Below are 16,587 nucleotides of genomic sequence, written 5' to 3' on the forward strand. Positions count from 1 at the left end.
TGTCAGCTCGATTCGAGGGGCTCGAATTCCACCACGTGGTCCGAGAAAACAATCAAGCGGCGGATATCCTCGCCCACATCGGTGCTAAGCGTGACCCCGTCCCACCTAATATCTTCTTGGAAAGGCTGTTCAAGCCATCTGTGGTATGGGAAGGGGAGACCGCACTACAAAAAAAATACACTTCCGTGATGAGACGTGTTTGTCACAGTATGTCGCGTTTTTTGTCATGCATGAACATCCATGACAAATTTATGACAGAATCAAGATAGTCATACCTGTGTTGTCGTAGAAGTGTTCCATGACATTAACAAAATTATCATCACGGAAGTGTCCACTTCCATGACGATAAATCGCGCGTCACAGAAGTGCTTTCGTCAAGGGTGACCGACACGTGGGATCCACCGTAACGGAATGCCGTTAAGCTATCGGGTCGGGTTTTGGCTCCGATAACCCATTAACAACCCCGACCAATGGGAATTTTCCACGTGTAAAATCATCATTGGCTGGAGGAAACACGTGTCAGCTCACCGTTGGGACAAATGTCATCCGTTCATTGGACCGAAGTCGCCTATGATACGGCGACACGTGGCACGGCCCAACAGAGGCCCATTCCTGTGAAAAGGCCGGCCCGTTTGACTTGGTCAAAAGGTGGCGGCCGGCCCACGGAAAGCCTGTTAATGGCCTGTTCGCATATAGCCCAGGGCCCATTACGCCATATCCGAATTAGGCCCAGTACCATCATCTGGGCCGTCCAATATGATTCAGCCCGTTTTAACTTCCGGCCCATGTGTGGCCCATGACTTCTTTCGGCCCATATGAGGACCTTTGTAACTCTTGGCCCATTAACGGCCCGTGGTGAAACTGGCCCGTAATGAACAGTGTATCACTTTATACCCATTAACGGCCCGTTATTCCATTGGGCCGTTTCCAGCCCAAGTTATCTTTCGGCCTTCTCAGGGCCCATTGATTCTTGGGCTCATTTGCAGCATTCGGTTACATACGGCCCGTTACTGTCATTTTCTGCTTGTGGGCCAAATTCAGCCCGTCGTTACAGTCGGCCCGTTTGCGGACCGTTAATACGTTGGGCCGTTTTCATGTCAAAAAAACCCGTTGGGCTGTTTTCATAGAGTTATCAAATACGGCCTATTAACGGCCCGTTATGGTCCACGAATAGTACGGCCCATGATTGGCGAAATGATGATACGCCCCGTAGAAGGCCCATGGATCCTACGGCCCGTATGAGGCCCATGGATAGTACGGCCCGTAGAAGGCCCATGGATCGTACGGCCCGTAAAGCCATGGACCCTACGGCCCGTAGAAGGCCCATTGATCCCTAAGGCCCGTATAGAAGGCCGATGGATCCTACGGCCCGTATAGAAGGCCAATGGTCCTACGGCCGAACGAAGGCCCATGGATCATACGGCCTGCAGGAGGCCCATGGTTACAACAGTCCGTGTGTTGCCATGATTATTTTGGCCTAGTTACCAAAAATAGGCTATTGTGGCCACTAGAAAAACACAGAAAAAGAACTGCAGTGACTACAAGCAAACAACTAAACAAGACAATAAGGAAATAAATAAGCAAGCAATTAAGGCTAGCCTATTACCGCTATTACACATATTACATCCACTGGGCATCAAAGTTCGCCACCAGTGCAAATATAGGGAACAAAGCAGCATATTACATACACTGGCCGTCAAAATTGGCCACCAGTGCAAATAAACGCGGCAGCAAAACAAGAGCATAACTGAAACAACTTCAGAAGAGCTCAAGAAACGTTATCCTGGGTATCCACCATGCTGGCAATAAGCTTAGCAAGCTGATTAGCTTTGTCCTGTTTGGCGCTAAAATCCTCCAACGCTTGCTGTTGCACCAGAAAGTATGCATCTGAATGCTCCAGGGACTTCCGCAGTCCTTCCGCTTCTTGTCGCAGCACAGCTGATCGATGTCTTTCAGCTTGTAGTTGAGACTCAAGAAACCGAACTGATTCAGACAGTGAGTTTGAATAGCTTGTGCATGCGGTAGTGGCCAGTAACTCGAACACTAAACCAAGACAGGACTTTGGGGTTGTCTCGCTGTCTTCAAGATAGTCTTCCTTAGCTGTTTTATCAGCTTTGTTGGAGACCAACAAGGATGTGTCACTATCCTGAACCTTATCTGCATTACTTCCTTTACCATTGCTTAATAAGGCACTCTTCCCCAATATTCTGTCAGCATTCTAAAAGAAGAAACAAGCAGACACATAACAAGTTTAGCATGTACTAGTATATGAAACTCATTTCGGTGAACCAGTTCATTAGTAAGGTGGACAGGATTAAACTACCAAGTCTTCTATTGCCAAGTACTAGTACATAATAAAAGCATCAAACAAACATATATCTATGTCCTATGGTCACTGCATTGTCTTGCCAAATCAAAATAGAGACACGGTTCAAATCATATCAGTTCAAGACAAAGCAGCAGTGAAAGAATACAAAGCGTGGGAAACTACACGGCACAACAAGATTTCAGATGGGTACCACGGGTCTACATGTACAACAACACTATTGGCTCTGTTGTGATGCTAGTAATGTGCATGATATGAAAGTCAACTGTATACACAATTGAAATTGAAATCAACAGAGCTATTGATAAGAGCAAACCTGTTAAAGAAACATGCGTGAACATACCTGCTGTGCCATTGGAGTTTCGATTGGATCCTTCAATTTAAAAATAAGTTTGTATGAGTAAATACAGTGATACAAGAGCAAAGCAATCATAGTTAAAAAAGGCGCGCCTAAGCGAGCGCTTAAGCGCGCCTAGGCTCTAGGCGTTGGCAAAACGCATTGCGCATAACTACGCATAATCTGTGCATAACTGCGCATAAGCATGCGCTTTGGTCAGTAAAGCGCAAGGCGGTGGCAAAACGCACAATTAACGCCTAGCGCTTTTTTGAACTATGATAGCAATGGAATCTTAAATTAGAACAGTTGTTCTTCAGGTTTAGGCACTTGTTCTACATGAACAGAGTACAGTAAGACGCAAGAATAAAATACTTAAAAATAGAAAATGAGCTCATAGACCTTACCACATTCTTGGTTCGGGACCAGTACAGAACAAGGCGTTCCCAGTCATCGTCCAGTAAATGTGTCTCAGGAGAACGTAAGGGAATTTGATGAGTTTCTTTGCCGGTGAAGTACGTTTTCTTCAGGTAATTCCGATACTGCCACCAAGCATTCTTGAAGATAGCAGAGGTATTAGCACAGGTTACCTCATCCTGAGTTTCCAAATCGGTCCTTCTCTATAGAGAAAAATGGGAAAATTTGTTGTATTATAACCATCATGGAGGTAGGATGTATGGGACGAAGCAAAGTAATTGCCATGAATAACATTACTTACACATAACTCCTGGACAAACACCTGCAACTGGCATTTTCCTTCATCTTCAGTATAATATTTCCAAGATGGGAAGATACGCACATACGATTTAACAACATCAAATGCGATAGATGCTAAACTACGACTGGCTGGTTGTGCTTCCTCCACAGGAATAGGCGTACTAACTGGTGGAGTTGGGGTTCGCCGTGATAGTACTGGCCCTTTGGGCACTGGAGCTGCCTTACTAACTGCTCTTGTTTGGGAGCTCTGTGGTGGAGATGGTGCTGTGTCAACAGGAACTGGGTTACTATCGGCTGGGGTTGGGGTTAGATTGGGTGAAGCTGGTTCTCTGTCCATCGCAGTAGGGGTACAATCTGCGAGAGTTTGGGTTATGTGTGGTAGGGCTGGTTCTTGTGCATGTACAACCGGGGTGCTATCTCCACCAAGAGGTAGCACTGTTTTATTTGAAGACCGTGTTTTTATTCCGCTAGATACTGGCATCACCCGCTCCAATTCAAATGGCTGATAAACAGGAAACATAGTTGAATGTACAGACATTGTATGAGAGACAGATGCAATAGATAGTGTGGAAAAAAGAGGGCATGAAATAGTTGACATGTATATTGTTTAACTAAAACGGATAGCATGACATAATTTCACATATATGATGTCTATCTAAACTGGATAGCATAGCATAACATAATTCAAAGATATGATGAATAACTAAACAGGATCGCATGACATAATTCACCTACATGTTATCTAAGTAATCAGGATCGCATCATTTAATTCACATATGTGATTTATATGCTAAACAGAGGGCATTCGATATGATGTCTGAACTAAGAACATGGTGTTGAATATTGTGTATATGATGTCTAAACTATGCAATGCAAGACACCGTATGCATGATATGAGCAGTATAACCGTGCCAAGTTAGAGCATACACCTCAGTGGGGGAATAGGACTGGTCATCTGTCTCTGAATCCATCTCTGAGGAGCTATCGGGACCCAACAAGAGATCTGCTTCGACAGGTAGCACTGTCTGCTCTGAAGGCCTTGTTTTCACTCCAGATTTTTCCATCTCCCACCCAAATGGCTGATTCACAGGAAGAGTAGTTTAATGTACAAACATTGTCGACAAATGGAAATGTAATGAAGAAAAGGATGGGCAAGATATCATTCAAATATATGATGCCTGGTTAAACAGGATGGCATTGCACATTTCACATATATTATGGCTGGCTAAAAGACATGAGACTGCATAATTCCCATATATGATATAGAAACTAAACAGGTGGCATTACAGAACATGTCTAAACTAAGCAGATGACATATATGATGTCAAAAGTAGGCACTGCAAGGCAACATATGCATGATATGACTAACATCATCATGCCAAGGTAGAGCAAACACCTTGGGGGGTAAATAGGAGTGGTCAGCGGCGTCTGAATACGCCTCAGAACAGATATCTTCCTCTGGATTACAATCTGGAGAGGGGTGGGGAGGGTTTGCCATTGAACCCACCATGGAGCGATGTCTGCATGACATTGTATTGCCGCGCAAAACTCTTCTCTTTTTCTCTACATGTTCAGCATGACTGTGTACAATATCTGACATGCATACGAAAAAAATATGGTGAGATTATGTAAGGAGAGCATGCAGAAATTTAGAGTGATGGTAACAACCAGTGGATCGACGTTTTTCCGTTGAACCAAAATAGCCCTAATGGATCGACGTGAATGTATAGTAATAAGTGATGCAACAAGTGTACAACCTCTTTGCCGTAGCCGTGTCGACCTCAGCATCATTGGGTTGGTCGCTGAAGCAGTTGAGGCAGAGGTGGCTGTCGGAGGTGTGGAGGAAGATCTGAGGAATCTGTAGACGGCGTCCAGGGCACTGCTCTGTTGTGATGGATCATTCTGTCGTTGGAGCAGCTCCGGTGAGGTGTAAGACGTCAAGGCTGAAGCAGCACAAGACATACATCGTCAATCTCAAGTGGGATTCTAATAGCATCTCCAATAGATGATGTAAAATGGATGTAAAATTAACATCACCAAAAACCACCTGACTACAACAGATGAGGTAAAAACTGTTGACTCTGAACTTAACTGTCGAAACTGAAATTTATTGTGGAATCTGAATGCTACTGTCAAAACTGAACACAATGGTAGCAGAGAGGCACTTGACATGTAGTTTAGGGAGGGCCTGCAGTTCATCTTCAACCTGCACACCCCTGAGCCGCCAGCCACCACTAGTCGAACCGCCGGCCCCAACGCCGCCTCGCCGCCCCGAAAGAACTCGCCACCGCCGCCCCGGCCAGCCCTCTAGGCCCCCGCCCCCCACCCTGAACCCTAAGATAGATAGTGGGGTACCTCTCCGGCGAGCCCCCATCCCCGCTACGGGTGGTTCTTCCTTAACTCCGGCGAGCCTCCCCCAACCCCTGAAAATCGACTGACCCAAAAGTCGATTCAGTCGACTGAAGTGTGGCTTAATCGGAGCAGTTCAGCAGCACGAGCGAGGGGGGGAGTAGCTGCAGCAGCTGGGCGAGCGAGCGATCGAGCGAGAGCCAGAGCAGCAGCAGCAGATCCGACTGGTATGGACGCCGCCGCCGAAGGGGCCTCGCACTGGGGGAGAGCCGCCGTGGAGATGTCGCTCGCGGCGCTGTCTTCAAGGTAGCCGCTCCGGGGGGGTGCGGGATGGAGAACCGTCGGTGACAGGAGGTTGAGTTAAGGAGAAGGTGTGATGCGATGAGTGTACAACCTCTTTTGTGGTGCCGAGTAGGCCTCGGCTTCGTTCAAGGAGTCGGTGAGGATGCTGCGGTTCCGGTGGAGTAGGTTAAGGCGGCGCTGTGGGGATGGAGCAGTCGCGATAGACGAGGCGATCGTCGGAGCATCTCCTTGGAGGTGGAGGATGGGGCGGCTGAACCGGCGGGATGGCGAGACGGACGACGGATCCTCATTCGGGGAGGTGGACGAGGGACGTCGAGCTGTTGCGGTGGACAACATCGTCGGGGAAGAGGCTCCGGCTGGGCAGCGGTGACGTGGTGGACGGAGGAGGGTGGGGTTTCGCGGCTGGAGCGGAGAGGTTATGGCGGCCTGGGATTTCGAATGGCGAAAAGGGGGCGATGGGAGGGCGTGAAGCATGACTTAGGGACGCGCTTGTCCAAAATGTAGGGTTTGTTACAAAAGTACCCCCCACCGATTTTAACTAGCAGCCCTTTCGGCTCAGGGTTAGAAGGGGGATTTCGCGTGTCAGGATTTGGCAGCTGGAGGGAGTTTTCGCGCGCATTGTAATTTCGGGATAGCAAGGCGCGGGTTGTGAAGGCGCCAGTTTTGGGAGCACGATATCTGAATTTTCGGGATATAACAAGACGCGGGTTGAATTTTAGGGACAAGCCTAACGTGTAGTAATATTGTACTTGTATGTACCAAGTCAATTCGCACTTCCCTCAACCAAAAAGAAAACGAAAAAAATAAAACTATTCACACCACACAAAGAGAGAATCTTGCCCTGTTTTACTATACAAATGGTATTCAAGGCTACTCCCTCCTTCCATCTATATAGGGCCTAATGCGTTTTTCGATGCTAACTTTGACCAAATATTAGAGCAATGATATATGACATGCAACTTACACAAAGCACACCGTTAACTTCGTCTGTGAAAGGTTCTTTCAATGATATAATTTTCACATTGTGCATGTCATGTACTATTAATCTTGTCAATAGTCAAAGGCGGTCTTAAAAATCTCATTACGCCCTATATAGATGGAAGGAGGGAGTATGAATCCATGTTATGTCCGATTAATTTTTTCGCTTGCTGTATAATGCATGTAACCTACTCATACCAACATTTTAGTGCATTCCAAATGTCTATACTACCGCTGCAATTCGAACTAAATTTGAATTCGTTTCTCTATTTCAATAAGAATCTACAATCATGATTGTTGCCAACTTCAACCATCATAGTTTCCTTGCTATCCGCCAGATATAAATCGGACGGCCTATAATGCAGGATGGCAGGCACACCATCATCAACAACTCCGTTTTTTATAAGAGTAGAGATAAAATATATTAAATGTAGTATAACATGTTCATAAACACACCATGTGTATCACCGTTATATATATTCACACATGCGTCGGTTTAAAACACTATGATAAATTCTTCAAATATCCGAATTCGCTTTTTATAATGAAGTATATATGATCTCTATTCGTCTTTTACACCCACACAACCCTCTTATCTTTGTAGCTAGCGCTAACTTTCTCTTGTGCATGCACACGCCCGCATCCCTCTCACCCTCCCTCAGCATTCTCTAGCTCCATCGCGCAAATTCGTCTTTTCACTTTAGGTCGTTCACCCACGGTGTGTGTAGGCCCCCCAGCTCCTTCTTTACGGCACACATCGATCGATATGCCTCTCTAGCCAGGTGTGCCTAGCACAAACACAAGCTTCCCCTCTTCTCTTGTCACCGTCCATGCCTCACTCCCACCACTCTTTTCATCGTTCTCGTACTCGCACACTCCTCCCCGCTCGATATAGTATGCCTCTCGTACCACCTCCTACATGCATCCCTCTATCTCTATCCTTCTCCTCGTGCCTCGTTTGCTTCTAACACACACATGCATGTATACCGATCGATCTCCCAACATATACCTGGATCGACTTTAACTACCCCCCCATCGATCGACGTACCTCACAAGTTATGTCTCTCCTTTCTCTAACAAAGGGCGATTGATCTTCCTATGTAGTTATGTCTGCTTACCACAGCCACATCGTCCCCCCTCATCATTCGTGCATGCCTCCTGACCCGTCTCTCACACGCACGTGCACAGACAACAAGCAGCCATCTCCTCTCTTATTGATATTGCGGGCGTGCCCTCCGTTTGTCTAGCAAGCCTATCCCACCATTTGTTAGAAGCAACTCCACTACCACCCCCTCCAACACTCTAGCTCTACCTCTCTCCCAACCTTATTCCTCTCCTGCACATATGCATGGATGCCGATCGATCTCCCTTAATACATGAGGCAGATCGATCTCCTTAATACATGAGGTAGTCCTCTCTCCTCCTCCACACATATACCAGCCATTTTACCTCTATTGTTAATTGGGCCTCCCCCTTCCCCCGCCACACACCGATAGTCGAGCGCTGCAGGTAGGTATCCATGCCACAGAGACAAACTGCACATGTCCCTTCTCACGTTCCAGTAGGCCAGCCACTCTATATCGATCGTGCGCGCGCACACACACACATCATCCCTCTTTTCGATTCTATGGACACCTCAAGCCGGTGATACCTCCACTCTCTTATCGTGGATCTCCCCCTCTATATATATGTTATATCCAAGACTCTATTTCACACACATTGCATATGTTACATTTTTTGATTGAACCCCCCCCCAAAAAACTCTCAAGAACCCACACACTATATCTCTCTAGGTTGTATCTCTCGCACACAACCCCACGTAGGTGGTGTACGTATACAAGAAGAGAATAGGTGCACCGTGCACGTACTCACGCTTCGTGCCCAGCCACACCCGCGCGGGTACATGGTGGAGCTCATTTCTTTACGAAATGGCAGCCCACGTGCTAATTTGAACGCCTGTAGCGGTTGTTTACCTAGGGAGGTCGTGTACCACGCCTGCACGAAACAAAGTTCGACTTGACGCGTTGCCGCGTTATTTTTAAATAAAGTTATAGCGCTCAATGGCACGTACACAGAATATAAAACGATTTTTATGGAGAAAAAGGTAGTCCGCTCACTATATACAATGGAGCCTTGCGTGCCTGGTTTGTCGCTCTTCAGAGTATCTCACACAAGGCTGCGGTGGCCTCTCTCTCTCTCACCGTTGGTCACTGATCCGGCCGCATCCCGTCCGCCGGGGGAAAGGGAGTGCGGTGGCCTCTCTCTCTCTCACCGTTGGTCACTGATCCGGCCGCATCCCGTCCGCCGGGGGAAAGGGAGGAAGTGCATCGTTTCTCCGTTCGACGGCGCCGAGGCAGCACGTCCCGATCTGCGGTACACGCCGTTCTCTCTGACCAAGCTCCGGCGCGGCAGGGCCTACGCCACCTGCTCGCAGATTCCGCCCGCCGCCGCTCACCTAGTTACATCCCGACGACCTCCAGGTATCCCCTCCGGCCTTGCTCCACTGCCCGTCTTCCCACGTCGCTGCATGTGGATCTTCCATAGTTCTTTGCCCAAAACGTAGCTCGTCCAGCGTACTTTCCATATTGCATTCTCGTCCTCACACCGTTTTAGACAAACACAACCGTGTTGTTATCTTCCCTTAGGGCAAGGAATATGCTTCTTTTTTGTCGTCGCATGTGTCATCAACTGTTATTGGCCAGTAATTGTTTCCTTTCTACCTCTTTTTTGCAAACAGGGCTATCCATTTCACCTCGTTGCTATTGCGACCTTTTGGTGAACTGCACAAATCACTTTTTTCTTAAGAGTGTTTTGTGCAGTTGTACTAAAATGTCACATGGGCAACATCTCTACATTTCAGTGCGACTGCACAAAGGGAGATTGGTTTTGCTCTATCCTCCTCATCCAACTCCGAGCCTAATCTTCTCCAACTAGTTAGTCTTAAGAGAGACTGCAAAGGTGACCGGCTTCTATTTATGTGTTTATTGTTTCATCAGCAGTCCTCTATTATCGTAATCACACTTAATATCTTTGGAATAGGGACGCTCAGCTCTATTTTAGTGGAACTGCACAAAATGATCGGAATGTTGCATGCTCTAGACAGCTACTTTTTTCCCAACATGCCTTGTTGATTTAGACAGAGCTGGGGGACGTTTCTGCCAATGAAAGCATGGATCAATTTTAATTTAACACCTTCTCACAACTCTGTCTTCAGTTGTGATGTAATTATTAGCTTTGATTTGCTAATAATTGACATGCATTAGCAAGGAAGTTAGTTTTTTATTGTTTCCGAAAGAGCATCGATGGAAAGACACGCGAAACAAAAGCTGAAAGCTCACACCATTTACAATTTCATGTCTCGCTGGAAAATTATTTGTATAGTACGTCAATTATGTAAACAAATGATGGAAGCTTGATAGCATTGCCAGAAGCCTCTTCATCATCCGGGTCCATGTGCCATGCACAAAATTATACTCCTTCGTTCCTAAATATTTGTCTTTTTACAAATTTCAAACGGGCATATTTTAGAGTGTAGATTCACTCATTTTGCTTCGTATGTGTACTCCCTCCGTTCCTAAATATTCTATTCGTCTTTCTAGAGATTTCAACAAGTGACTACATACGGAGCAAAATGAGAGAATCTACACTCTAAAATATGTATATACATCCGTATGTGCCAGTCCATTTGAAATCTCTAAAAAGACAAATATTTGAGTAGTCACTTGTTGAAATCTGTAGAAAGACAAATATACTCCGGAGTATATTTAAGAACCGAGGGGGTAGTGCACAACCGCATGGGAGACTCAGCCCGGTCGTTGCGCCGCATTAATAGTGAGTAATGAGCAGTCAAATCGTAAGCCCCACCTTTCCCACTGTAAGTTGCTCTGAAGAAGCAACCATCAATCCGCTCTTCTTTGAATCCGCTCATTCTACTCCATCCGTCACTGTTTATACAACGCGCTTCAGAAAAAAGAAAAAAGATCTGTGGGACCAAGGCGACTAGCGATCGGCCTGAAAAATAGCATTGGTAGTTATAGCACGGCGTCTATTACTAGAGGGAATAATGCGTACACACATGCATGCAGTGCTTCCACCCCGGGTACACACATGCATGCACTTACTCCACTCCGTAGTACTCCCTCCGTTCCTAAATGTAGGGTGTATAGTTTTTGGCACGAAAATTAAAGAAAGCACGTGAAGGCAAAATTTCACAAGTTTTGGGCAAGTTTACACCTGACTAATTGACATGAGAAAATAGAGGATCTTGCATGATATAAGGAAATGTAATCAAATCCTAAAAAAATTATCCAAACGAGTGTTGCAACGCAATACACCTTATATTTTGGATTTTTTTTTCAAAAATCTATACACCTTATATCAAGGAATGGAGGGAGTAGTACAGAGTACATGGAGAGAAAATTGTGGACTTGATTGCGGTTACCACGCCCTAATTAATTGAGCATTAAACCAAACGCGTCTAAAGTCTCTCTGGTGGTGGAAATGCATTGAGAGAAATGCATCATAATGAAGCGCGCCCTGTAAACTGTGACGGAGGGAGGAGTAGTATGAAGGTTCAAAACCAAGTACGCGTATGGCCAGTCGGTCAACGCACCTCCTCTTGGCATATCACTGACATGTGGGACAGGAGTGTGAGCAAACCGATCTCAATTGACGGCAAAGAGCCAACCCGCCGTTCCTTGAGAGAGACGAGGAGCGAGAACACACAGACGGGTTCGCATGGAGGCCAAGATATATTCGAGCATGGTTGGTTGATCGATATCATTCATTACATGTTGGGCTGCCGTTTTCCGCCCTTCTCCGGAATAAACGTGTACTTTATCAGAGATAAAAAAATAAGAGTACAGACGCTCCACCATGCGGTTCTAGTAGTAGTACTACTCGTACTACTGCGCTTGGCTCTTCGCCTCTTCGTGAAGTCGAACAATGATGGTACTCCGCATGTTGGGTACTACAGTGTATGCCTCTGACAATCTGACACCGAATGGACTGATGCATGTCCACCGAGGGTAGGTTGCATTAGTCAAAAGGCGTAAGCGAGCTTCACCTTGTCCTGCAAGCTTCTCCTCGTTCTGCGAGTTGACGGGACACACCAAAAAGTAGTGCTAGTCCATACTCCCTCCTTTCCGGTTAATATGGCTTAATCTTTTTTGCGGGTAAATGAGAGAGCTTTATTCATATATAAGCATTCTTAGGACGATCAGCCAAGACACTGGTCACTAGGAAGCGAGGTACCCCGCAAAAAAAGAAGTAGGAAGCGAGGTGTTTCATCAAGCCAGCTCTCGGCCACATTCAAAGTGCAGCAAGCACGGTTCGCACGAAGATGCGCCGCAAGGTTTGCTGACCTGTTTACATGCTGAATAACAAAAAAAGAGGAAATATTACCGAGCGCTACTATTTGTAACAGGATATGAGCCAGAATTAAGCGAGAATTGTGGCGAGTGTTCCATGCAATCAACTTCCATTATCACATGCGAGAACCCTCGAAGAGAACCAAATGTGTTGAAGATTGCTTTATCACATTTTAAAATTATAATAAGAGTGCAGACGCTCCTCCATCCGGTTCCTAGTACTAGTATAGTACGTACCTTTATAGACTATATTAGTAGTACTAGTACTAGTAAACTTTGCGCTTGGCTGTTCGCCTATTCGGGAAGTCGAACAATAGTAGCACTAGTAGTATAGTGTATGCTTCTGGCAATCTGACACCGAATTAACTGTTGCACGTCCACCGCCTGAGCGAGGGAGAGCTTGCATTAGTCAAAAGTTTCTCCTTGTCCTGCGAGCCACCGCGCGCAAGTAATGCTAGTCCATACTGCCTCCTCTCCGGTTAATATGGATTAATTTCAAACGAGATAAATACACTGTCTGTCACTGTATATTTGTAAAAATACGGTCAGTGGACTTCATAATACGCTCATTGCGCTCAATATATATATTTTCCGGTGTTTATACGGTCACTAGCTCACCCTGACTGAGTATGTGTGTGCATGCACGTGTAGGTTGAGCACTTAGCGTGACCGTGTGTGTTCCGTCGTGTGCTCGGACATGCATGCATTAGGGCGTCGCGCGCGTTTTTGCGTCCATGTGTACGTGTGACTGTTGCATACACGTAGGGGGAGTACGTGTAGGGGCCACTAAGGAGCAGTCAAATCACACAGTAAGTTAGTCGGAAGAAGCAACCATCATTTCACTCTTGAATGACACGTACGCAATATAAAATGGTTGATATGGAGAGAAAAAGAAAACCACTATATATACACTAGCAGGAGCCTAAGCTACAAGCCTGCTTGCTAAGGTTGCTCTCTTCACAAGCATAGAACGACGGGCCTGATCCCGCAGCTGGGGGAAGGGAACAATGTTCTGCGTAGACGCGGTCGACATCGGCGAGGGAGAAAACCCACAGTCGGTGCGTCCCAATCGGGGGTCACCGCGGTATGGGCCGATGCCGCGTCCCAACCGCCCTTCTAGCTACAGCCCGACGTCCCAGGTAGTCCATCTTCCTTTTGGAGCCGGCTTGCTCCACTGCCGTAGCTCCATCTCCATGTCGATCTTTCTCTACTTCTACCGGCTTCTACTTGTGATGAGTTTATGTCTCATGAACTAGTGCCAGTACTATTATTCTAATCACACTTCTTCAATATCTTTGCCATCAGGGATGCTCAGGTCGATTTTAGTGGAACTGCACAAAAGCATCGTATGATCCGAGGGTGCCAGCCGTCTTTCCTTCGACAGGTTCTACCTGGCCAGGGAATTAAATCATGTTTAGGGTTTAGGGTTTAAGTCGTAGTGACCCCATCAGTAGTTTTTCTTTCGTACACGCTCTCACAACTTTTTTCTTTAGTTGTGAAGTAAATATTGGCTATGATCTGTGAATCATTGAGATGCATCAGCATGCGTGTTAGTTTTCCTTTGTATTTGATGGAATGTTGTAACGGGGCAACCTTGGAATAGGAATGAAAATGGAGTGGAAAGTTTCCGTTTTTCCGGAGAAAAAATGGAAACGGAGAGAAACCAACGTTTCGTTTCGTTGGATCGCGCCATCGAGCAAAACCAACGTTTAAATCACGTCTGTCGTGTTCGTGTCTCACCCTCCTCCACGGCTCGACCCCACACGGTCGCTCGGCATGCCACTCACCGCAAACCGAGTATACGATAACTTTCCCGCCTGCTTGTCGATGGATCGCGCCATGGAGTACTACTAGCACTACTGGAAGAGATTGACGAGTTGGGGGAGGACAGCTAGCTGTAGCACGGACTCCCAAGAACTTTTTACATGCATGTTGTAGCCGGCTATTGCGACCTTTGAACGCGGAGCAGCCGCGTGCACCCGGAAGCGGCACGGGCGACGCTCTCTCGGCCGGCGCGCCGCTTCAATGCCGGCGCCAGTGAGAGGTCGCGTCCGCTCTGGCCGGGCATGAATGCGGCACTGACCGTTTCGGGCGGGAAGCACGCGCGGGTGATGAAGAGGGTTCGGGTTGGTCAGGACCGGCCGTGGCAGCGGTCCGGACGTGCGCAAACAAGAGATGTTGTACGTTAATATTGCTGCGTATATAATTAACAACGTAAATAATGTGCCAGTTGGACAAATATGATTGGAGATGGAGATGGAAATGGAATTTTACGTAAACACGGATATGCATGTCTATGTCTATGTGTGTGTGCGCGACGACTCTCGCGACCTGGAAGCGGGGGCGTGTTTTTGATCGAGTTTTCTTTCTTGGTACGTTAGAAAATCAGTTTGTCTAATTCACATCTAGATGTTATTTAAGGATATCACATCTAAGCTCCCACAAGTATATAATGTAGCAACAAGAAACAAAAAAAACTAGGACAAAAAAATAGACCACAAACAGAGTGGACATCAACTTAGATGTGACATAACTATGTCACATCTAGATGTGTCCTAGACAGACCCTTAAAAAATTGTCCGCCAGTTTTCGTTTCTTTTTTCCGGGAACGCGCGTATTCTATTTAAAACCACTGCTATGGAGAGATTTTTTTACTCCATTATAGCCTCTTGTTTGATAGAGTTTCTCGCGTCTCGCTCTCTCACCCTCTCCATATCAAAACAAGATGACAGTGTCCACTCTATCTCTCTCCTCACCGGTGGTCACAGATCCGGCCGAATCCCGTCCGCTGCGGGAGGTGAGGAGGTGCAGCGTTGACGTTGTCGCCGTCGGCGACGGAGGGAGCCGATGCGCACCGTCCTCTCGGAGCCGGCGCTGGCGCGGACGAAGATCCTCCGCGCCCTTGTTCGCTGCCGTCGTGTGGGCAGATCCCGCCCGCCCGCCTAAACGACATCTCGCCCACCTGAGGTATAACTTCTTGTACTGGTCCAGCTCCCCAGGTCGCTGCGTGCGGGTTTTCTTCTATGCGACTACTCCCCAGCTCCCCATGCATAGTAGCTAGGGTTCGTCGGCTGGTCCAACATCACCTACTAGTACTATTATAGAGGAAATGCCACTCGAAAAGTTGTCCTGATTTATGCCTCGGTGGAGGTATACATGTTGTTTCGACAAAAAGTACATGGTGGTTGTGCGGTCATTGTCCATATGGTGGTAGTACTATCACTGGTTAAATGAAGAAATGCTTTTTTTCTCGGGTATCCTGGTTTAGTTCCCATCAAGATATAATTATGATGCTTCTGTTTGTTGGTGTACTTTTCATTAACCCTTTTTTATATTTTTGGAAACAGCGATGCGTGTCTCCATACCCGGGCATGTCTTCCTCAATTTTAGTGGAACTGCACAAAATTGGATGGCCATTGTTGTTCCGCCTCACTGTCCTCTGCCACGTGGTTCTTCCTTCCTCGAGCTTGATTACTGAGAAGAAACAGACCACAGTGAGGATTTGTCGAACTTCATAGGTGCCTCACCCAAACTTGATGCCAAATGGATGATGCATCACCACGATGACCTATCGATGCTCATGGTTGCGCCTCATGGTTGCGTCGGCTGGTGAAGCTGATCGATTTTCAATGAAAAACAAGTTGTCTTCCATCAGTGCTCTTTGCTTGTTACGCACAAAGATGATATCCTTCGTCAGTTCACCTTGGTTGCGTTGGAGACGCAGTCGTCTTTCACGTTGGTGCAATTTTATCACACAATTGGCTATGAACCAAATGTTTCCTCGAAGAAGGATCGACGTTGGTACTAAGAGCATAAGTTTTGTATTGATTTCTAAGCCTTCTCACAACTTTGTCTCCAGCTCCCCTGTAATTTTATTTGTCCAGCTATTAACTTTGATTTAAAAAATGGTGTGGACTAAAAACCCGGATGGACGTAGTAGCCCTCCATTTTTATTTACTCCGCATATTAGATTTGACTGAAGTCAAACTTTGTAATACTCTCAAACCTTTCCGATAATTGAAATTAAAATTCTTTATTTGTACACACTCTCACACGTTTCCGATAATTTGGCGCATGTGTGGTTGTTCACTTAAGGGAGGGTAGTGTACCACACGTGAAGGACAGGAAGTGCGACCAGGACGCGTGGGCGTGGATCGTTAGTTCATCGGAAGTAGTACTAGTTTTCTTCACTGTACATTAAATAAAGAGTT

This window comes from Triticum aestivum, chromosome 2B, assembly GCF_018294505.1.
Source record: "Triticum aestivum cultivar Chinese Spring chromosome 2B, IWGSC CS RefSeq v2.1, whole genome shotgun sequence".
NCBI lineage: Eukaryota > Viridiplantae > Streptophyta > Magnoliopsida > Poales > Poaceae > Triticum > Triticum aestivum.